Here is a 23,023-nt window from a genome sequence, read left to right as displayed (position 1 = left end):
ATGGCAGCTGCATAGAGAAAAAAATCTAGACTGAGTTATGCAGCCAACAACGTGTGTGCAACGTTATACTCCATTGCGCCGATCAACTACGCACGCGTGGCAGAGTCGGAAAATGTTCTTGTCGCTCGACTACGCCGTTCACACAAGCCGTCGTTCTTTCGCGTGAGCTAGCTAACCGCAGCCCGTCAATCCGTTCTGCGTGCGGAGCGTTTTGTTTTCAGCCGCCAAGGCTTACGCCCGCCGAACCATGAGCATATTTTAGAGGAACAAAAAGAGAGAGAGAAAAAAAAAGAAAACCTAAACAAACTCTTCGCCATCTCGCCATTCTCTTCCAGCTCTGTGCTCCCAGCGGCGGTGGCTCAAATTGCACCCTGCTCTGCACACCAAGCTTCCAGCAGGGCGAAGCCTTGTGGCGAACCGCGCCAAAAGCAGCAGCAGTGGTTCTAGAGAAAGAAGCGGCCGATCTGGTTCGCCAATCCATCTCCTCTTTCCTCCTTTTTTGTTTATTACTTCCCCGACTGCGGCGTCCGCGTTCCCTATTCCCTTCCCCAGCGCGTTGCAGACGCTCCCAGTTTGGACAACGGGGAAGGCCTTTCATGAAACCCCCGGGGCCGCCTGCTGCTGCCGGCATTCTTCAATTCATCCGCGGGGGCGCTCGCCACACGCACGCACGCACGCGCACACAAACGCGCGCGCACCCACCCTTTGTGCGTTGCGAGCCGTGGGAACGAACCAGGGCGGAACCCTGTGAAGCTGCAGCTGTTGCTACGTGCTACGCGTCGGGGAGAAAAGCGCCGGCTCGAACACCTCTCCCCTTCGCCCTCGGCCCCGACTCCCTCCCTTCTTTCCCGCCGTTCCCCAAAACGCCGCCTGCGCACCCTCTTTCCCGCTAAACAATGCCCTCGCCAAGCCGAGGCGGTTGCCATGGCGACGGCCGCCTCGCTGGCCAATGGCGTCGTGCCGGGCAAAGGCGTCAACATTGGCGGCTTTCGCGGCGAGAAGAAAAAAACGCATCGACACCGTCGGCGACTGGCGCCGCGGGTGTCTTGCGGCGAAGCCGCTTGTATCGGGGCCGGGGCGGAGCCAACTTCTCAGACCAATAATAATCGCGGGGCCAACCGGAAGCGGTAGGAGCCATGAAACTCGGCCGAACCGATAGGTGCCATAGAAGGGTAGTGACACTGACGTCACGATGCAGCGTCGACAAGATGCGGCTTGTGGGCTGTACAGAACTGCATACCATCTTTTCATTTTTTTTTCCTTTTCACATAAACACAATGGCAAGATGCCCTTTGCGCAAACTGCCAGCATCTCCACGGTACTTTACTTTTAATTTCGCAGCGTATAAAGCTCCTTTCAGAATAAAGTATGTTGGTTCCTAAACATCGTGTCACTAACACATACATCCATACATACGTCGTTCGAATGGTCTAAAACTTTAATCAAGGTTTGAACGATGGACCTGTATTGGAGATCCCAAAAACTGCTATGTTGGAGGGCGGGAGGTTTTAGTTGCGCTGTAAAATCAGCGTTAAAGTTTCTGCCACGGGTCTATTGCGATGTTGCCCAAGACAAAAGATACAACGCAATACAGTATGGCACAAACTATGGCTATACCTGCTAAGTTCTCAGCGACTTGAAATTGAACATTTCTACTGAGTGCAGTATATGTATTCACAGCAGCCATTTTGGTTCGAAGATATATCTTGTTTTTACTTTGAATCAAACGAAGCAATTCGTTGTCGTTATTTCTGCCGTGCAAGTCACTGCGATATCTAGTTTTTTTTTATTTCTTTTCGCATTAAAACAACTTTTCTAGCGAGATTACGTTGAAAATAAAGCCACCTCTCCCTAGTCTGTAAAGCCACACAGCTTGGATTTCCAACAAAAACAGCATGTTTTCCGCTACATGTTGCAGTAGGCTAAGCTCCATAAAGCTGAAGTGCTATACAGAAATCATGTTTCTTTGAAGTAAAGGCCCGTAAACCGGGAGAACAATGTACAAAATATCCCCTCAGAGCATAGCTCGAACTGTGCGCGTGTTACTTCCCCCATAACATTAATTGTTGCTTTCAACAAACTGGATAGAATTTTTTCCCTTTTAAAGTCAAGCTTTCTTTGCCTTCATAATAGCGACTGTCCACTCTAAAACGCACTTCAGGAAAGCCAACTTTCGCTGACGATAATGATAGTGGGCTATAAGTAAAAGATGGTTGGCCATATTTGTCGTTAGACGAAGGGGGACAATGATTACGGCGATCGTGGGTGAAGTGAAAGGAGGTTAACCGCAATGATTAAAGTAGGAATCGCCCAACGAACGAATCCCTCACGAGATCGGACGTAGATTCCACTCGGCTTGCGGCAAAAGAAATCTTCGTGCTTCAACCATCTTTGTAGTTAGACGGAGAGGCGTTTGAATTTTTCTTTTTCGTCATTCAACGTAGAACAGATGCACGCCTGTCCATTTGTTTATGATATCCACAAACACAGCGAAGCAGAAGGCATCACAGTGATTTGCGCAGAGGATGCGTGGACTATACATCCCTAAAAAATATGGCCGCGTATCTGCTCCTTTCGTTGCAAATGCCGACGAAAGGCGATAGTCAACTGGCGCCCCTGTAAAGTAAATGCCTCCCTTCTCTTTCCCGCTCACCTCTCACGCTATTCCTCTCCCGTCTCGTTACTCCCAAAATAACACGCTAGAGGTTCGCTCAAGTCAATTTAAATTTACCGCGTTCCACTGCTCCAAGTCGGGTGCCTCGATGCCAGCGCTGCCGTACGGCGGAGACGCGCGTGAATCGAAGCCTCTACTACAACATTTATAGAACCATGTTGCCCTACCCCACGAGCCTTCCAAAAGGAACGTGGAACCTATCTAGTGGATCCATTCGTTGCTGTTGCCGTTTGATTTTTTAAATGCCGCCAGGGTGCAGCGCGGGCAACAACAGCAGGCGATGGTTTTCTGCCATTGATGTAGTATTTCATTTGCTATTGCAAAAACCAAGCATCCATGAGTTTTTTAATAAAGGGATACTGCAAATATCACTCGTGTATTGATTTTCTGCCTTATATTTGCGTAATGTCCTGTTCTTGTTCACAATGTTGACAAGTAGGAACATTGACACCGGACTTAGACGTTTAGATTTGGCAGTGGGTTTATAAAACTACTGCGCAGCTTCTGTTTCACTTTGGCCGGCTGAATCGAGACAGACGGAGAGACATACAGACCAAAATTTTTGCGTTCAAGTAGCGCAAGAAAAACTATCGTCTTTAAAATAACAAACATTTAGGCCAAACTTTCTGTCACGCAACAGCCTGTCCGCGCAGGTTTCCCACACGGGCAGGAAGACGAGACGTCTTAATCACACGACCAGCGAGGCGTGCCAATGCGGGCCGCGTCGCGCCAGAGCTCGGATGTGCGCAGCTGTGCGGCGCCCGCATCAAAACCCGCTAGAACTGGCCTTGGCGCTGCGCATGGCACGCAACCAGTGCTTCTTTCCGCCGACCTCACGCCTTCTTTTGAAGCGAGACTCGAGCTATGAACGCAAAACCGGACCACCGTGCATGGAGAACGCTATTTCGTGAAACTCAGTGCATGCGAATAAATAGTTCGCTGCGACGTGGTGTCTTGCTAGCACGGTCAATTAACACTGTTCCGGAAGGTATCGTTGCTTTCCCACTTTTATTCAACCAACCCTTAGCAGCTCACGCTCGCTTCTGAAACCTTTGCGACTCCTAAATCAGGAGTTCGTTTAGGCCCACAGCAGCGCAGCAATGGATATCTATTTCCACGGATATAGTTACCACCGACAGCTATCCCAGATTTAGCAAACATTTCTATATGCGCTACAGATGACTTCTCTGAAGGGATCATCAATCTTCGCCCGTAAGGATCGCAAACACAAAAATTGTTCCGACCTCCGTGTATGCGCACATCACTGCGCCGTGCTCGGATATTTTACAGATGCGTTTTTAAGGACGTCTCTTTTCGGCCTGCCAGCGCAGCCCTCTGTTGAAACAACGGCTCGTGCGGCAGACGCAGTGCGCTATTTGCACTTGCGACGACACACTTGTCCACGCGCCCAAGCTGCCAGGGGCCTAGTTTATACACTATACATCTTCTTTTCTCACCGCTCTCTGAACGCAGCTGAGCACCGTCTGCGGCTGACGCATGCGATCCGGTTTGTGTTTTAAGCGCGTTCACGAAGGCCTTTGACGTATACTGCTACTTCCCTTTTTTTTTTTCTTCTCTTTCTTCCTTTTTTTTTTTATTTATTGCGGCAATTGCTAATTGGCGACGCGTCAGTGTTTCGCATCCTTGTTCATCCGCGCTAGAAATAATGAACCCTGCGAAGGGTGCTTCCCCACAAGTACAGTGTTAATGCGGGAAAGTCAACTTCATGAACTCTCACATGATGAGGAAGAGGTGGGGGATGCAGATGAAAAGCACGCTCTATGAAAGCATTTCGGCACAAACACTCATCGTGTTCGTTCGTAAACAGAGCACTGCACCGCATACCGTCCCCGCGAATCGACTAAGGAGATTAACGCAAATCTTGTGAGATGACTTCAACTCAAAAACACGCCTCAGTGTCAGAACGTGGCACCGAGTAGTGATATATGTAGCATGCGCGTGAAGATAAATCGGGCACAAATTGAGGCTGTCATTGCGCGTTTAGCAAGAATATTAACTCCAGAAACTGTAATAAAAAATTTCCCCGCATTTCCCTGAGGGGAAGAATGTGAAAGTGCGAATGCAGGAGTTGAATTTGCGTGGTTCGGTAATGTTCGCGAAAGAGAGATCACACACACCCACACAACTACAAAGAAAGAAAGATGCATTTATTCACAGACACCTATTTGTGTTGTCGTTGTACTTGATTGCTAGAGCGGATCTCAGCTTTGAAATTTCGTGTCAGTACTCCTTTAAGCGGGTGCATTAGTCTTCTCACGCCCGATTCCTGGCCAATCCCCCACGTGGGTATGTGCCATGCACAGACACCTATTTGTGTTGTCGTTGTACTTGATTGCTAGAGCGGATCTCAGCTTTGAAATTTCGTGTCAGTACTCCTTTAAGCGGGTGCATTAGCCCTTCTCACGCCCGATTCCTGGCCAATCCCCCTCGTGGGTATGTGCCATGTCAGCGGCCAGGCAGCGCGCGCCCATCTCCCCCCCGTTGCCAAGGAAGACGAGGAGATTCCTGGCCAATCCTCCACGTGGGTATGTGTCATGTCAGCGGCCAGGCAGCGCGCGCCCATCTCCCCCCGTTGCCAAGGAAGACGAGGAGCGCGCGCACCCGCAGCTGTTGCTATGTGGACGGACGGCGGTCAACGGAATTCAGGGTCGCTTATAAAGTGCATTCGCACTTAAAAACGCGGAAGTAAAACGCAGATATATATAGGAACCCACTCTGGAAGTGCTCGTTAAGGCGTTCGTTCACGGCGCCAACGACCAAGAATGGTTGGCCGTTAAGAGCAGTTGCCCTGGAATTTTGTTATCCAGAGAATGCGCTGCGATCCTCTGTTTGGACAACAAACACGAAACCCGCGGCCCACTCAGCCTTTCGTTCGGATAGGCAACACCGAAAAAATATCAGAAAACGAGTCAACGCAAAAATATTTTTTGAACGGCAAATAACAAACCCGGAGCTGCTGTGGGTGTACTACACATTACGTATTGATTGCTTTGTTAACTTATGTATTTCTACAGTGGAATTTCAATTACTGGTCGTCAGGGGAAACAACGAAGCAGAATAGCTTTCATTTGGGCGCGCCTGATATGCGCTAGATCTCCTAGAAAAGGAAAGTAGACAACGAAGCAGAACAGTTTTGCATTTGGGCAAGCTATCATTTGTGCCAGAAGATTTCCTAGAACACAGTACAGTGGAACCACGTTATTAGCGATATTCGTTATAGCAGAATGGGTTAAAGTCGGCTATAACAAATCGACAATCTGGATCGTGCAAAAGTACTTGATACAAAAATGCATTTCTTGAGGCTTCTAACCCACTATACACAAGGAAACCATTGCCTATCTCTTTATTGCATTTCCAGCTTAATGAACCGGGACACGAGTACGGGAAACTACAGCAGAACAGAGTTCCCTTGACAAAACAGGACTGCGTCCTTATTTATTTGATTAAGGTTGTGATCTTCGTGTGATGGATACTCACAGCACTGAGCAGGATGAAATTTCCCGCAGTGTCCACAAATAAAAGGGCCTTTACAGTTCTGCAGTTTACGACAACGTTTTTTTTTTTTTTCATTAGCTTCTTAGCCTCCTGGTCAAATATTTCTCCGTTATATCCGATATCGCGCGGCTCTCACGGTTTCCATTCGGTAGGAAAGAGTAAGTGTCATTGAAATAAAGCGTGATCAACCAAAGTGTGTATTTAGTTCGCTATAGCCGACAATTCACTATATCCGTGTTCGTTATAACGAGGTTCAACTGTATCAGCTGCCGGAGTTTGCGAGCCCCTTGGATCTCTCGCTTCGCAATTTTCTCCACGGTCGACTTAAGACACTCACAGTGCCGTAAGGAGAGATGCGTGCGCACCTCACATTTTCATCAGCGCACTATCGCCGCGGGCGCGCGCAACACACGGGTCTGCTTCAGCAGTGCATGCACACACATACCGCGTATACACATACGAGTGGCGCTAATTTAACCATTTCACGCAGCGCACCACAGTCGAGCGATATGCACACTCCGCATCCGGCAGGCACGCACATACGCACCGACAAAAATCGCGTCTCAAGGCCGTCGCGTGTTCTTGGTTCGTAAATCACCGCGGCACCGAGCTTTCACCGCGTGCTTTTCGCCTAGGTCTTCGCTACGCCGAAGAAAGGCGACGGCCGCCCCGCGATAATCACGCGCAACACGCGTTGGGAAACAGGCCGGTGATTAACACATTCGGCTCGGGCTGCCTCTCCTCCTCCTCCTCTCTCTCGGGCACTCGTGCGTGACCTCGCCCCTTGCACGGGCGTGCACTCGACGACGACAATGCGCGGAGAACTTCACGCTGGAGCGGCAGAGAAACGGCGTGGTACTGTACGTGACACGTAATGTGGACGCATTGTTGGTGTGTAGAGTTCCGAAACTTGGAGCTACCCGTCACGGGTCTCAGAGTAAAGAAGGTACTGAGTTATACAACGCGCAATGCACAAGAAGAGAGCGGAGCGATATGTATACAAGCGGCCTGCAGGTAGCCGACGAACTTCTCTGCGCGCGGTTTCTAGAGGGAGAGAAAATGGACAGACACAGATGGACATAAAAAAGTTTTCGATGACTCGCGCGGAACAGCTTGTGCCGCGGGCTCCACGAAAGCGTGAGGGTACCGGCTAGTTAGCAATCCATTAGCTTCTCAGCGCGAAAACCGACCAGCGACAACAATAAGAAGAGGGACTAAAACAGCGCTTCTTTGTAGTCTGTAGTCTCTCTTCTTGTTGTCTCTGGTACGTCTTTGTATTGTGAAGCTCAAGGCTGCCAACTCTACCGAGCTACCAACTCTGTTGCACACTTCGTATTATCTGACCCACTGGTCTTTAGCGCTGCAGAGCTTAGGGCAAGATGGGGAAAAAAATCGTAATTTCCTTTCTCTCGTTACGCGGAAAAGTGCTTTTTACCTGCTACCATCTCTGAATCAGTAACTCAAAGCGCAACATACTCAACACTCAAATTAGGCTATGTTAAGACTACGGACGGATCTATGGACGTAAAAAAACGGCGTTTCACGCAGTTCGGTTGGACGACACATGAAATGACGTCATTCTTTAAAGTTATTAAGACAGTTGCGGCAGCAGCCTGGACCCGGCCTCACGGGTCGCAATTCCGACGTAATGAACAAACGTGCAATTGGTAGCGAGCGTTCCCCCCATTCTCCGCGGTATGCATGCATAGCGCGTATGCACACCGAAATTCGTTTCCTTTTTTTTTTCTTTTCTCGTACGCATACTCAGTATACTGGGAGCGCAATGGCGCCCTCATAAAAGTCATGTATCTCCTCAGCCAATTCTTCTCCGGCTCCGCGCCGAGCTCGCTCCGACATACCACGTAGAGATCGCGCATGCAAAGCAGGCGCCTTAGCCCACCTCAAATCAGCCGCGTCCGTTCGCTTTCTTTCTTACCGATCGCTTTTCTCCCCCCACGGTTCCCAGCCACATACGGCGTCCTAATAAGGGGGGCCGGCCGACGCGGCTTGGGCAAACACGGACTGCTATCGGGCAGTGTTATCTCGCTGGCAGCAGCGACGCCGGCAGCGCGTATACAGACAGCGGCGCGATGTTATTGCTAAACATCCTTCTTCCTCCTCGGGCGCCGAGAGGCGTCAAGCCTGACGCCGGGAATCGCCTCGCCAGCGCCGCGCTCTTATCTCGTCTTTAGCGACTCATTTATTATACCTCCTGCTCCGTCCCTCCCTCTCCACAACGCCGCATGCATGCATGCACGAACGCCGGCTGCATATCGGCCAAATACTGTCCGCGCACGCTGCTGCCGGAGAGGCCACCGTCTCTCCCTCTCCCCCTCTCGCCGTGCTTTCCGAGGGACGTTGCCAGCAGCTGCCTCGAGGGAGATATTCCGCTGCTGCGATCGACTGCTGCCAGGGCGAGGAGCCGCATAAATCGATGTCAATTAGAAAACCCCTGCGCAGCTAGAGCCACGCGGACGCGCGAAAATAAAGACGAAGAAACTTCTCGATCGCCCTTCTAAGTGCGCTCTCTTCACGTCTATAGGGGCTGTTATATTAGCCTTGAATGTAATTCAGCCGACAAATCGCGCCAAGCGATCTCCCAGCCTGCTACAGACGACGACGATGACACTATTTCATGCGGCTGCAGATGGTAGTCTGTCTGTGAGCATTGGATGCCACCTATTACTTTTCGTAGTCCACTGGCCACTTTTTCTCTCTATCTCTCTCTCTCCCTCTGTGTTCCCCTCCTTCTCCTGGTTTCAGCGGTCGTTGAAACACCTCCAATTTGGCGTCATTACAATGTTGCGAAGCCTGTTCCCTGTTAGACGACGGAACGCCAGAAGGAGGTCTCATTTAGCGTTTCCTAATAGCGACTCCAGTGCATGTTCCGAAGAACCTGCAGCTGAGACACCTTGCACGACCAGTGGTAAGACGGTTAACCGACTTAAATGCTGCACGAGCCCTGTCAGGCCCATTCCGCTTGCCTCAGCGTGTCCGAACTAAAACGGCTCTTCAAGCCACTGTCACGACGGTAACATTCATGAGCTATATTTATGGAGTTATTTAATTGTATAGACTGTTCCTGCGAGTCGCTGTTCAAAAAAGACGACAACAGATTTAATGAAAAATTGCGTTTGCACCAATGGGAAAGGCGCGCGTTTCGATATGTGACAGCCCGCACATGCTAGTGAACTGGATTGTGCATCGGGTAAGAAGAAAACTTTTACGCGGTAGCATTGAAGTTCTGAACGCTCAGCTTGCAGCCTCTGCGCTGAGCTTGCTGTTTCATTCGCGTTGAAAATGGGCAGACGTGTCTAATACACGGCCATACTCGCAAGGCGCGAAATGACTGAAGACGGAAAACATGCATGAATGCGCTCGATTTTAGACGTTGCACGCGCGCTCTCGAATGAGGGAGTGTTCTGGATGCGAGCAGGAGAATAGATGACATGATTCCAGATAACCTCTTTCGCGTGTACATTTCGCCTTAAATACGCGTACACTGATCAGGTGTAGGACGACCGCGCATCAAAGCTAAGTTGCGCAGGCGCACAGAGGCTTGGAGGCGGGTAGCGCACCCCGCTTGCTTTGCTGTGAAGCACGCCTTCTCGGCATGCTTGTAGCGTCTTAGCGCACTTCACTCACTGGGCACGACGTGCCATCAAGCAAGGTGTCCCACAAGGTGGCGTTCTGAGTCCGACATTGTTCAGCATATGACTCATCCGCGTCAAGCCCTACAACCCGAACCATACCAATTAATCCTGAAATGTTTGCAGTAACACATGCATTTAACTGGGATCGTGGCGCTGAAAATGCTCAGTTGTGGTACGAAAAAAAAAGTGATGAAAGAAAAAAATGCAATTTTTGAAGTTTGATTCGCTATAGCCGCCACCCCAGCTATCCACCTCTCGGTTCAGTTTCGGTCTGTAAATAATGCTCGCACTGTTTCTTTTCTACGTAATGCTAAAGAGCTGCAGATCCCCAAATTACGTTACCTGAGATCACGCGCTGCGGCATGGTGTAACTCTATTAGCGGCACACACCACGATGCAACCGGCAAACTCTAAAAGCGACCACCGACGTCGTCGAGTAATTTCGCGATTATCATTTTACGCGCGTTTGTGGCGAGCGTGTAAGTACGCGAAAGAAAGCGCGGCGGTGATCAACTTCATGTACAACAGTAAAAACTATAGGGACGCTGCACCAGCCAGCTTCCCCAAAAACATACACGCCCTTTGCCGCTTCATTTCCTTCCTTTCTTTTTTAGTATGCACATGCTTCAACGAGAGATCCGGAAAAACAAACCCAAAAAAGCTCGCATAGATCATTAAGCAAAAAAAAAAAAGGGAAGAGGGGGCGAACCTCTGATGTTCCTGCTTGGTATTAAAACTTCTTGTTTGCAAAGCGCGCGACTGAATCAACGCTAATGGCCTGTCGAACTGATGACTCTATCGATTAAGGACTGAACACTGTTCCTTTTTGTTCATCTGCTTTAAAACTTGCCTTTTTCTAATGCCATCCTCTAACATTCTGGGCACGCCTAGCACGGCCGCGGCGTCGAAATTTTTTCCTCGCTTCTCGCTTTTTCTGTTCGTACCGTTAAGCCTAAAGTCCCCGCTTTTTTAACGCATAATGAGATTAAGACATTAAGGGAGCGGCGCTGCTCCGAACACCACAGCCGTGCGCGTCGATCGCTCACATACGTTACCGACGCACAGACGCACATCGTCGAGTGCGCTTGTCGCTGCAGCGGGGCAGGCCAAACTAAGGCTTCGAAAGCGTGCGGACATGTGCGCACATTATGAGGATATAGACGTCACGGTGGCGGGACCGAACGCGGTGACGAGGATCTTCCATATTCATGAAGGATCGTGTTTCACCTCCGCAATGACCACCCATTACCGGGACGCACCTCTCTCTCTATGTCCGCGCAGTGTCGCCGCGCATATGCGATCGCGTCGCACGAGCAGGGAAAGGGGCGGGGGTTATGCGCACACTGCGTGTGCTTGTGGATCGCTTGGGATATTACATGCACGCAGGCGCCGTGCGCGGCGATGTCTGGCTGTCGTACAGCACGATTAAACCAGGAAACTTCTGCGCAAGCGTGGACGAAAGTTTGTGAACTAATTAGGAAAACAAAGGAATTGAGAACGAAGTTTTAGGAAGCTTTTGCAACAGCAGTATGTAAGAATCGTGATCAGTTATTTGCACTCGGGTTTCCATTCACAGCCATGGCCTCACGTCCGCTCAGGACTTTAGTGCGGCGTTTCAAACCACTCGCTTTGTTCTTCGTCATCACATCACGTGATGCTGTGCACGTCCCTCATTTCGCCACCGAGCTAAGTATGCCTTGCTGTTTTGTATTTGCTCCTTCGCAAAATGTTTAGCATTTGCTTGCCAAAACTCATTGCTCTTCAGCGCCGCGTGTTTGGGACATCTCTATAACAACGCTGCCTAGGGGCCTGTGTGAACTTACATTCAATCTTGTGTTCTTTCTTTTTTTCTCGCTTTGTTTCCGGTCTTTCTGCGGCAGCAGGGCAGGTGCAGGAGAAGCAACGCCGCAGCGCGGACAGTGCACGTCGCGCCCCTTTTCGGCCATGCGGATCCCGTCACGTATGTATATAGAAGAGAAAGGGCGAACGAGCCGCCGGAAACAGCAGCGGCGATCAACCTTTCATGAGCGCGAACGTGACCGGGCGGAACAATTTCGCGGTTCACTGTGCTGGTGAGTCTCTTCGTATATGTATAGTTGATAGACGTGGCCGACGTGGCAGCCTATGCACTGAGTGGACCGAGCAACCGGCATAAGGGTGTACAGATTGGCCGAGTGTCATGGTAGAAATGAGCTGGCGGAATCTGTGTATTCCCCTTCGCAACACGAGCTTTCGAGGCGAAGACATGAGCTTTTGTAACTACTTGCTAAACAGTTAAAGAACACGGCGGCAATTAGGGCCACGCAGTTTCGTTTGGTGACTCTATAGCCTCCGGATAGGTGTGCCAGCATTCAGTCCTGGAGGTCAACCTGCGTCCGAGAGTACGTAATTGCAAAAGTAGTGCGCATAGTTTTCAGAATAAAAGTATGTGCATTCATTCTCTATACGTTATATTCTCGTACCTATATTAGAAACAGATGACACCATTCCGATACTTGCAGACGAAGGAGTAACGTGGTTAAAGACCACGAACCATATCAGCATCAATTGTTCGTACGCATCTCTGAGCCGACCTTGCCGACCATAACCTATCGAAAAACAATCCCACAGGCTATAAGTCGGTATATAGGCACTCATGGTTCACCAGTACAGGGTTTTAAAAAAGACGAAAGACGGAGGCCGATACGGGCTGTCTTGTCTACGCTCCTGGTGAACCAGGAGTTCACAAATTCGAACGAGCAATCCTTAACGGCTGTCTGCCGCATTAACAACTAGGAAAACCCACAGTCGAACAATTTTTCCGCTTAAATAAATCCTCATTATAACGAAGCTCTTGGGACAACAAACTGGCTTCGTTATAAGCGATATTTCGTTAAAGCTGGGTATACCATTTACTTTCTATGCACTGCTGCGGGGACGTGAAATACTAGAAACAAAGCGAAACTTCTAACAAAGCGACGTCGCTGCAACGCATGTACTTTGTATACGTTTGAAATTCATTCCGCAGCTTTTCCGCGGCTTTCTCCTTGCGCATCGGCAATATTCATTATCCCATTGTTGCCATCAATTCCATATTTTCCACCGTGACGGGTACAGATACAACGAGCGTTAAAGGTTGCATGCTGTAACTATCATCGAGTGTGCAAAAACATCTGTACGAAGAATAGTCGCGACCAAAGACGTCGCTTCTTAGCCTGTTTTCGCCGTAAGCGGCGTTTGTCGTGAACGCGCCTGAACCGAGAGGGGACGAGAATGGTCACGGAGCGCGAACAGAGCCAAAGTGGGCGGCAAAACGACTGCTTGCAGTTGTTGAGGCGCACGGATCGATGCATACGTGCGCGCATTTGCGCACTGCGGACGTGCCCTTCTAGCTTCGATCTTCACCGAGAGGGCACACTTCGAATAGAAGGCGAAGGAAAAGAAGAGGGCAGGTGGGGCCTCTTCACAGTGCGCCACGTATATGCGCACACGCAAGCCCGCTACAACGTGCAGGTCGCTTTCCCTTTGAGGGCTGCCCGCTGGCATGTCAAGGCTTCATAACGCCCCGGACCGCCTGCCCCGGTTAAATAAAAAAACAAGACACGTTTAGGGCAAAGCCTTGTGCGGTCGAGCTTCGCTTCAACAGACCTTTTCCACTACCTCTATCTGCGCATGCGCTTGCAGGCGCCGCCATTACTTTGGGTGACTCGCTCTTATACCGCTTCAGACGGATGCCGTAGGGACGACGCGGGCCCAATGCCAACTAGATACAGGGGCGGTATTCTCGTGTTTTGGCCGTTTTGTGTCCGTTTCAAAAGTGTCCGTTTTGAGCAAGCCCTGACTGGCTAAAAGCGAACATCCGGATGTGACGCCATGCAAGCACGTCGGAGCTATGAGCCGCGGCTTCTCGGAGCAGACGATTTGGAGCAGACGATTTTTCGTCGCCTTGTCGTTGGTTCGTTGGCAGAACAATAAACACATAAAAGGTAGTTTAAAATAGGTTAAGTCATTTAAAATGTGTTTACAAGAACAGTTGCGGAAAAGTCAACCCAGAGCCCGCCTACAACAGGAAGTACGTCACAATAAAACGGACGCAAAACGGACAAATTCGAGAATACGGCCCCTGGTTAGCATTTGGGGATCGCTGAAGAAGCGCTAAGTCATCGGACGGTTATTCACCGACATAAGAAAACTTGCTAAACTTCGTCAACAGCGCACTCAAACAGCGGCCTCTGCGCGTGAAGTAAAAAAGCGGAGCGCTGTGTGCGTGCAAGGCAAGCCACTTAGCTAACATTATGGGCGTTCCCCGTGATTACCAACTTTTGAACAAGCGTTACCGGTCACCATGACTGAAAAAGCTACTAATTGTGTTTTTCGTTTTCGCCGCTACGAGCGCTTTTCCGGGCCTGGAAAAGTTGCCACGTTGATCGGTGCCTATACGTAGGCCGGCTGTATGATATTTTTCATTCATTCATTCATTCGTTCGTTCGTTAATTACTTCGTTAATTCATTCATTCATTCATTCATTCATTCATTCATTCAGTCATTAATTCAATGTCCAGTAATTCTGCCGAGTCGTTCAACTCGGTACTTTCGAAGTTTCGGAGATGGGTGCCTGTTTTCCACTCCCCTGGAACGGCCACTTTCGTTCAGCACCGCGGCGCTGGTACGCTTCCAGGAGGCGCGGAATGCATCGTTAAGCACTGCCACCAGCGGAGAAGGCGCGTTCCCACGCATTTAATACGAAACCCGAGACGAGGAAAGAAAACCGTTTTATCGCCATAACGAAACGCGACAGCTATACACCTTCCTCAGCGCAAGAGCGGCTCTTACCCGTATCTCGACGCACCCTCGAATACCGAAATCCGCGTACACGCGCGCACTCAATGGTGACTAGTAGAGCGCCGCGTATCGCTCACTGAGTGCGTTTACGGGTAGTCACACAAACGGGGGCGCCGCTGTTTCAGCGCGCGCAATTTCAAACAATGGCCAAGTGACGCCGAGAGGCGTAAAGAAAGACCTGATTCACGCCCGCTCGCAATCACGCATACACGCGCACGCGATCCGCCCGCAACACCGCTGCGGTTTGGCACTACGCCGATGTTTTTTGCTGGAGCGCTGCAGTGCGGCTGATATACCTGTAAGTACCCGCTGTACACACACACACGGCCCGCCATATGCGCGTCTCTGCATGCGGCCCGATTTCTCGCTCCCGCGTGTGGCTTTTTGAGCCTTGAACCAGCAGAGGCATTTGCGCTGGGAGTGGGGCGTGGGCTAAGACAATGAAACCACTTCGCGGCACGCACAGCCACCACGGCGCCGCCAGAGACGTTTCAATAACGCCTCGACGACGTCTCCAGTTCGTATAAGAGCTCCGTCAGTAGTGAGTATATGAGCACACCGGGGTTTCGTCACGGGAAATGCGTCTGTCAGAGTCGCTTATGCACGAAATGGGGACTGCGTAGACCTACCCGGGCTACCCCTTATACGGGACGTTATCCGGTACGTTACTAGTGCACTGTAAAATGATTCACGTCCTTAAAAGTAAACCTTCCGCTTTTCTGATGGAGGCGAAAAGCAAAAACTGCCGTGTGTTCGAGATTTCGGCGCACGTTAAAGATCCCCAGGCGGTCAAAATTATTCCGCAGCCCTCCACTACGGCGCGCCTCATCGCCTGCGTTGCGTCGGCGCGTTAAACCCCGCAATCAATCAATCAATCAATCAATCAATCAATCAATCAATCAATCAATCAATCAATCAATCAATCAATCAATCAAAAGTAAACCTTCACTGTCTTTAACAAAAACCCTTACGGCACAGCAAAAACACACACAAAAAAAAAATCACGCCATATCCGCGGAATGAATGATGATAAGTGGGGCGAAGCTCGAGAGGGGGAGATCATCGGTAACCGTAACTCTCCCGTGAAAGTTCGCCCATTACATCATTAAGAAAGACGTAAGACTGTGTGCGTACATTGTACAAATCAACTTTTATTTTCGGAGTCAATGCTCCCAGGCCCAGACCTGGTGAAAGACCCCGTGCCATCGAGGACTACCCCGCACCTCCACCACAATTTGTCACGTAGGATGAGACACAACGGTAAAGAAAGAACTTTTATTTAGGGCGAACTTGTGCCCGAACAAGACGAGAGGAAACGAGCAAAGGTCCTTGCGTCTCGTTCGATCTCCGAGAACGACTGCCTGCATTCGTGGCGTGATCTCTTGCGTGATCTCCCCCTCGCAGTGCATGTGCGCTCGCGCCTCCGTTGGCGAACACAGACAAGCTCGCGCTCCCGGTGCCGAGTTTGCGCTGCCGGTTGCAGCCGGTTCTTGCGCGTGCAACGCGGCCCACTTTGCGACATCTCCGAAAGCATGCGGCGGTCACGTACCATGAGACACAAGGGATGGACAGACCCATGGCTTTAGGAGCTTCGCCCATAAAACACCCTTTTACATGGTGTTTTGTCGTTTGTAAGACCTCTTAAAATTATGTTTACTTGAGTATTGCTAGGGTGTAAGGCTGTTAGTTACAGACAGTGAAAGTTCCCTTTTAGGGCTGTACCGTGTCTTTACGATTAATGAGGACTCCTTTTTCAAGCAAATGTGCCGTAGTGCGAACCAACTGGAGGACTTATGCTTGCCCTGTCCAAGCATTGCATGCCCATGAGCCCACGTGGCTGGCTTGCGGAGATGTGGTTGGTTAATCGTCCTACCTCTTAAGGAATCCCCAGATAAAACTGGGTGGGAGTGGGAGTTCAAGCGCGCCGCAAGGAAAAAAGAAATGAAAAGCAACGGGCTCCGTATAAAGTCGGTGCGGCCTTCCACGATATGCGCAGTCAGCTGATATACAGCTCGAAGTCGAGCAGGTTTTTAACCCCCTTTGCGCTGAAGCGGCGACAGAATATGGCAAAGATAACGGCGGCGTAATATATGGGGGCCTCGGGTAGATTATGCCCGAATGAATCGCTTCACATTACAAAACAAAAGGACGCCACTGCGCACGTGCGCGCGGGCGTAAATCTCGATATACAGATTTTCACAGGATTGCATAAACTGCTACCGTGCACCCTTGCAGGTCGCTTTGAAAAAACAAAACAAAAATGGCGGTTTCACATTTTGTACGCAGTGTATGGATGGTCGAGGGTCATACAGCCTGGCAAGCTGCCCTACATATACGTGGAGGCATGCGCGTAGGCTGAATTCGATTGATTGTAGGGTTTAACGCGCCGACGCAACGCAGGCGATGAGGCGCGCCGTAGTGGAGGGCTCCGGATTAATTTTGGCCACCTGGGGATCTTTAACGTGCGCCGAAATCTCGTACGCACGGGCGTTCTTGCTTTTCGCCTCCATCATAAAAGCTGCCGCCGCGGCCGGGAATCGAACACGCGACCTCGTGCTCAGCAGCGCAACGCCTATAGCCACTGAGCCACCGCGGCGGGTCGTAAGCTGAATTCACCGCAACGCAGAACATTGCCGTCGTTTATTAAACGCAACATTACAAAAGTAGGACTGGGTCTTTACGCGCCTACAAAGCACGTTGTTAGGGTAAATGAAAAGGCGAATTGTACGATCAACATCGCTTTGTGTACGTTGCGACAGGAACGAAACAAGCACCAACGATGTTAAAGCGAAAAAAAAAATGGAAGTAAGCCTTAGCGCATAACCTATGTACACTGACAACCATAGATCAGCCGTATCCGTTATATATTGCTGCGTGCATACATGGCTAAGGCGTTATATTCGGACTCGCCTGCTACCTTTACGACCCCAATTATCCAACCACACGGTAAAAATCATGTTTGGATTTGATCTTGGCCACAAAGCGATCTGTACTACAGTTTCTCCAATGCAATATAGCGCATCGCATACACCCATCAGAACATGCATTGGTTTTGGACCAAGTTTACCTCACGCATAAGCTTTCGCACGGTCGGGATTGCGCATAATTTGTTCTTTGTATAAATTGTACCACTATCCGCGCGCCTCATTGCCCTGGCGTAGCTTTGAAGACTGCAATTTGATTTCGATGTCTTACGGCGACACATTGCTGAGTTCGGGGAAATCTCCGCAACTCGCCAATTGATGACGGACTCCGCTTTGCCTGCGCAGGCCACCGCACCTTCTTGCGGGACCTTAATCGAGGTTAACGACGCAACGAGCAACGCCGATCGGATGCCCCAGAGGTGCACGATTCCCAGGCAGGAGAAGCTTGGCCCCCGCCCCCTGGGAAAGTACTTATCTAAGGCGATAAAAGACGCACGCGTCCATGGTCACTGAGAGAAGCAGCCGAGAGGCAAAACGAATAGGATAAGTGGCCTTCGCCAAGCGATTGTGTCAGAACGTTTACTTCGAGCCTGCGACGTCGCAGCCCTCAGCGAGCCGCAATTACGAAATGGGAGGGAGAAACTTTTCACAGCCAGAAAAATGGACGCGCACGCACGCCAAACACGGGGACAAACGCTTGCCAGCGGATCCTGGACGTGTCATGCGCGCGTTCTGTTTCCGAGAACAAGGCGCCAGAAAACAATGACGTGGCAAAACACGTCCCTCGTCGTCACGCGCGCCACTAATCGAAGAAGGAGGACCCCAAACAAGCGGAACTAAAAACCCCCGAGACAAAAGTCGTTTCTTCGCATTGGGGCGGGGGTCGCCCAGAGAGTAGACGCGCACTCAAAGGTATACTTTTCGTTCTAACGCGTGGCTGAGTCCGTGTCCGTACGCGAAGCGCCGGAACGTCTCGCTCTCAATAAGATCATCACGTCAGGAGGTTTAAGTGATGGCGCTAAAATGCGCTCGTCCGAACGCCAACGGTTTCTGCATGAGTAACCCGAAAACATTGAGGTCATTTAGAACTGAAAATGCGGAGTGGCGTTAAGCAGGTTTCATTCTGTCTAATACCTCTGTTACACGGGCACTTTCACTCCGGATTGAAGCGAAGTGCGATTGACTTTTCGAGCGCGCCGCTGCGACACGGCACACCTTAACGGCACGTTTCGAGGAAGTTGCACCGGTTGCACTCCCGTACGCCAGAGGGCGCCAAAAATGTACTTCGCGGCCGGCATCTGGTAACTTTGCGCGGTCGTAGTTATACGGAACTATATAAATGTTACAGCACGCTTATTGGGGTAAAGTAATTATTTGACACAATTTGTGTGGCGTTAGTTGAAGTTGTCCCCTTCCGTGCCGTTACTGAGCGGGGACGAGAGTATCACCGATATCGTCCGAACGCGCTTGGAAACCTCAATCGCGCTTGAGAAACCACGATTGAGTTCGAGCTGGATCGGGCTCGATCGCGATTGAAACTGCCGTGTAGCAGCGTCCAGTCGGGATTGAGCTCGATCCGGATCGACTCAATCACGATTGAAAGTGCCCGTGTGACAAGGGTATAAGTGATGGAAAAACAGGCCTCGGCGAAGGAGCTTTCCGTTTCCCAAAAAGCTGGTTATACGGAAGAAAGGCCGAATTCGCTGCAGGAGCGACATTTTGTGCAACCCCTTCCAACCTAAGAACGTACTTTACAAGAAGGTTTGAAATGGGGCCTGCAAGACGAAGTTAAACAAAGATATGCGCCGAATTTCGACTCTCGTAAAGAGGCGCAGCTCATCTCGTTTACTCAGTCGTATTTCTGGCGTACTTCGTAGCATGCACGAGAAGGCCTGATAGCCAAGAATACACCGCTTCACACCGTTAACGCACGGATTTTAACTTCGTTAGACATGCAATTAAAAGCGAAGCCTCCTTTGTCTCACTGATGGCGGTGTCGTTACATAAAACGCACTGCAGGAAAGCCGACTTGACACAGTGGGAAGCACATGCTGATGATGGCAATTGAACAAAAAAAAAAAAAACGCTTCCAAGGGCCGGAATTAAACCTTGGTCCCTCCAGTTTTGAAGCTGACGTCAATCAGATTGCGCCATTCTCACGCTGTCGAAGCGGTTTGGATTTTAAAGCGAATTTGAACGCTTTATTTTTGGCGACGACAATAGGTGGAGGAGTGGAGGGGGGGGGGGGTGAAACTCAGCTTCTTCGTAAGGTATTCGTCGTTTATTGTCGTCTGAGTTTGTACTTTGACTGCAGGCAGTTTGCCCTTTGATCGTTGACGCCTTGACTTTGATTGCAGCGGCTTGGCACTTCGCCATTTGATTTTCTCTCGCAAGAAAGCTTCGGGGTTCAAACATCGTTGTCCTTGGACGGAGAGGATTTGAATCTTTTTTAGTTTTATTTCCTGCACGGGGACGGGCAATGTGCGTGCGTCAAATGTATGCGGACGCACTTGTTAAGTTGTTAGTGCGAGAACGCGCTTACGGTCAATGGAAAACACACACGTCGGTAAGAACTATACGCCCATAGACACGTTCGTAAATGAGCGTTCGCTGTATACACACCTGCACTGCCTTGCGCGCGTGAATGCATACGCGCCGCAACAATGCTTTCGTATGGGAAGCCAAACGATCGAAGAGAAGCTACGCCCACCAGCACTGCTTACCCGTTGAAGATTGCGCTCAGACAATCGCCACTTTCACAGCCGGAAGAACAAAAAAAGGGGTGCATTAAAAAGCGAAAATCGATCGCCGTCCATCGCCTTGGCTGAAGCGTGTATGTAAAACTATAAGGAAGCGTGTGCAACGAGCGTCTCGCGCGTTGTACGTCGCCGTGTTCCTCGCTTTCTGGCTCGGATATGCGTGCTCACGCGAGCTCAAGTTTCCCTGCTGCCTCTGACTGTGCGCATTGAGAGACAAAAGAGAGCTTATACATGCACGCACACGCACGGAGACGCGATTTCACGCCATGTGATCACTGTTTCGGTTTTCACGCGTTTGGATGTGCGTATTGCGCGGTGTTGCAATCGCCGTTCTGGCGTTCAGGGTGTGTGCCAACGAGTCAGAAACAATCGAGTACGCCGCCTGTAAGGTAGTAAACGAATGATCGCCACCCTCGCGCACAGAAATGCCAACTCGAGGGACTGCGTGCGCCTATAGCCGCTAATTGTTATTGCTCAGTGCAGTACCGCACTTTGGTTAACCGGAGCAAGACATTAGCGTGAAGTGTTTTACGTAGATTCAATGCAAATGCCTTTCTCCATATCCACATTTAACAATGGCTGTAACGGTTTCCGGTTTACAGGTTCCGACAGATTACAAATAAGTAATGCCGACTTGCATCTACTAACATCACGTTAGTCTAACGGAGAAGCAGATTCGATATTAAACTAGTTGAAACTATTTGATGAACTAAACTTAGTAACGTGTAAACGTAGCTTTACTTTAATACTTTACTTTTTTTAGCCTGAAGTATAAAAATGCCGGTTCTCTTCAATTTCACGGAGGCACCACGTTTCCGCAGTAGCACGAAGAACAACTCAGTACAACGAAGTAGCTCCTTGAACTCCGGCACTTTGTCAGAGAGCACGTTCCCATGCTTCAGTTTCTCAAGCTCGCTCACGCGCCATCAACGCCCGTATAGAAGCCGTTACCGCCGCCGCATCTGCAGGGAGGGCGCAGGACACCTCGTGTCCGTGTCCCAATAAAATCGCCTCGCGCCGACGCGCCGTTCCTAGAAGCTGCGCTTTACAGCGGCCCGTGCGTGCGCTAAGAGACGGCCACACATGTCGCTCTCCGGCGCTCACATCATGGGTGGCTCGACTCGTAAAAAGCGAAGGCACGCGTGGTACACCCGAAGAGTTGAGCGCTCCTGCAGGCCGTTAAGAAAGCCGTAGCCGCCGCCGCCGCCGGAGACAGCAGCGGTAGCAGCTCTGGTCGTTGCACGCGATGCCGCACTTTCGCATTGTTTTCGTCGTAATTGGCTCCGCGGCCCACGGAGAGCGCCTAGGTATGTAGTTTACCCGAAGGACGTTAATGCGTCATACGGAGCGGATAAAGAGGCGAAGTGGCGACGGTGCGCGAGGGGAAACAAGAGGGGACGGTGCGGGGTTGCTAGTTGCACAAGCTCTGAAGCTCCACTCACAAAAAATTAGCAGTGGCTTAGCTCGGCTATGCCAGGATATACGTAGCGTGAGCTAAGGTTCAGCTGGTTATTCCATGGTTCCTGGTCGTCTAGGATTAGCTGATTATCATGCTTACTGCTGCTAAAACGATTTACAATCCAATCCAATCCAATTCAATTTAATCCAATCCAATCCAGTTGCGGCGGCGGCGGCGGCGGCTCCGGCGTGCCAGCTGTGCGCCGTGAGACGTCCCTGCTCCTCACGCATGCGCAGCACGGCTCTCCAGGAGCCACGCGAAGCTGCTCAACCTCGGCCAGTGTGGCTCACGCTACAAAAATTTAGAGCAGTTCCACTGCTGTGAACATGGAAGACCAGCGAAGTGGTATTACTGGATAACTATATTAAATTATGTATAGGAACGTACTATATTGATAGAATAGAGACGACTTCCTTTGAAATAAGTTTTCATGAATCCTACAGCGAGAAAATAGCTTCCATCAGGCATTCGTGGGAGTCGAACCTACGTCTTATCCGTGGAAAACGGAAGAACTACCGAATCGATGAAGTCACGCTCTATGAGTTCATGATAGCGTTCATACCTGTGCATTGTGTTGCTATCACGCTGCCACGCCGTAGACGCGAACGTCACCCGAGATGGTACTCGACGTCGTACCGTGTACTAGTAACCGTGCAAAACTGCTACGCTATAAAAACGTGCGTTTATCACAACAGGATTGTTCTTGTTAGAAAACTTTCTCATGCTATATTTGACTAAAACTGCGAGGCAGACGAACACTGCTGTCGGGGAGTTCATTAGAGCAACAAAATAAAACTAAAACCAAATTCTCGAATTATCTGAGAATTCGATTTCAAGCTCCGAATTAAGAAATTAGGCTGCCACGAGGGAAACGCTGAAACGCCATCTTGTTTCGATGTCCTAGCCAGCAAAGCAAGCAAATACTAAGCTTTTCTTTCCTGCTAGGATGGATTATTTCGTATTCATTAATGCATAATTTCATAATTTCTGCTTATTTCAGCTTCCGGTTCACGAACATACATTCTACGCGATGTGCGAACAGCACCACAGTGTGAGGCGGAAGTTAACAAATTAGCAGATCGCCTTCCCATCTCCCGCTACTTCGTTTGGCAGCCATTATTCTTAACAAATCGTCCACCAATCCTTCAACCGCATCACATGACCTATCAAACCCCACGTCTCTCGCTTAGTTTGAAATAGAAAGTTCTTCAACGTTA

At 50.1% G+C, this 23,023-nt stretch overlaps 1 protein-coding gene across 2 annotated transcripts in view; it reads right to left on the bottom strand.

Annotated features, from left to right (window-relative positions):
• The window catches only part of LOC144145145 (uncharacterized), a 57,099-nt gene that overhangs the window by 13,015 nt on the left and 21,061 nt on the right, over positions 1-23,023 (bottom strand). The gene's annotated exons all lie outside the window — the stretch shown is intronic.

The sequence above is a fragment of the Haemaphysalis longicornis genome, unplaced genomic scaffold (assembly GCF_048455015.1).
Source record: "Haemaphysalis longicornis isolate Haplotype H1 unplaced genomic scaffold, Haemaphysalis longicornis Haplotype H1 scaffold_7, whole genome shotgun sequence".
Lineage (NCBI taxonomy): Eukaryota > Metazoa > Arthropoda > Arachnida > Ixodida > Ixodidae > Haemaphysalis > Haemaphysalis longicornis.
Note: the sequence above shows the minus strand (reverse complement) of the source record. Positions and strands in the feature narration are given on the sequence as shown.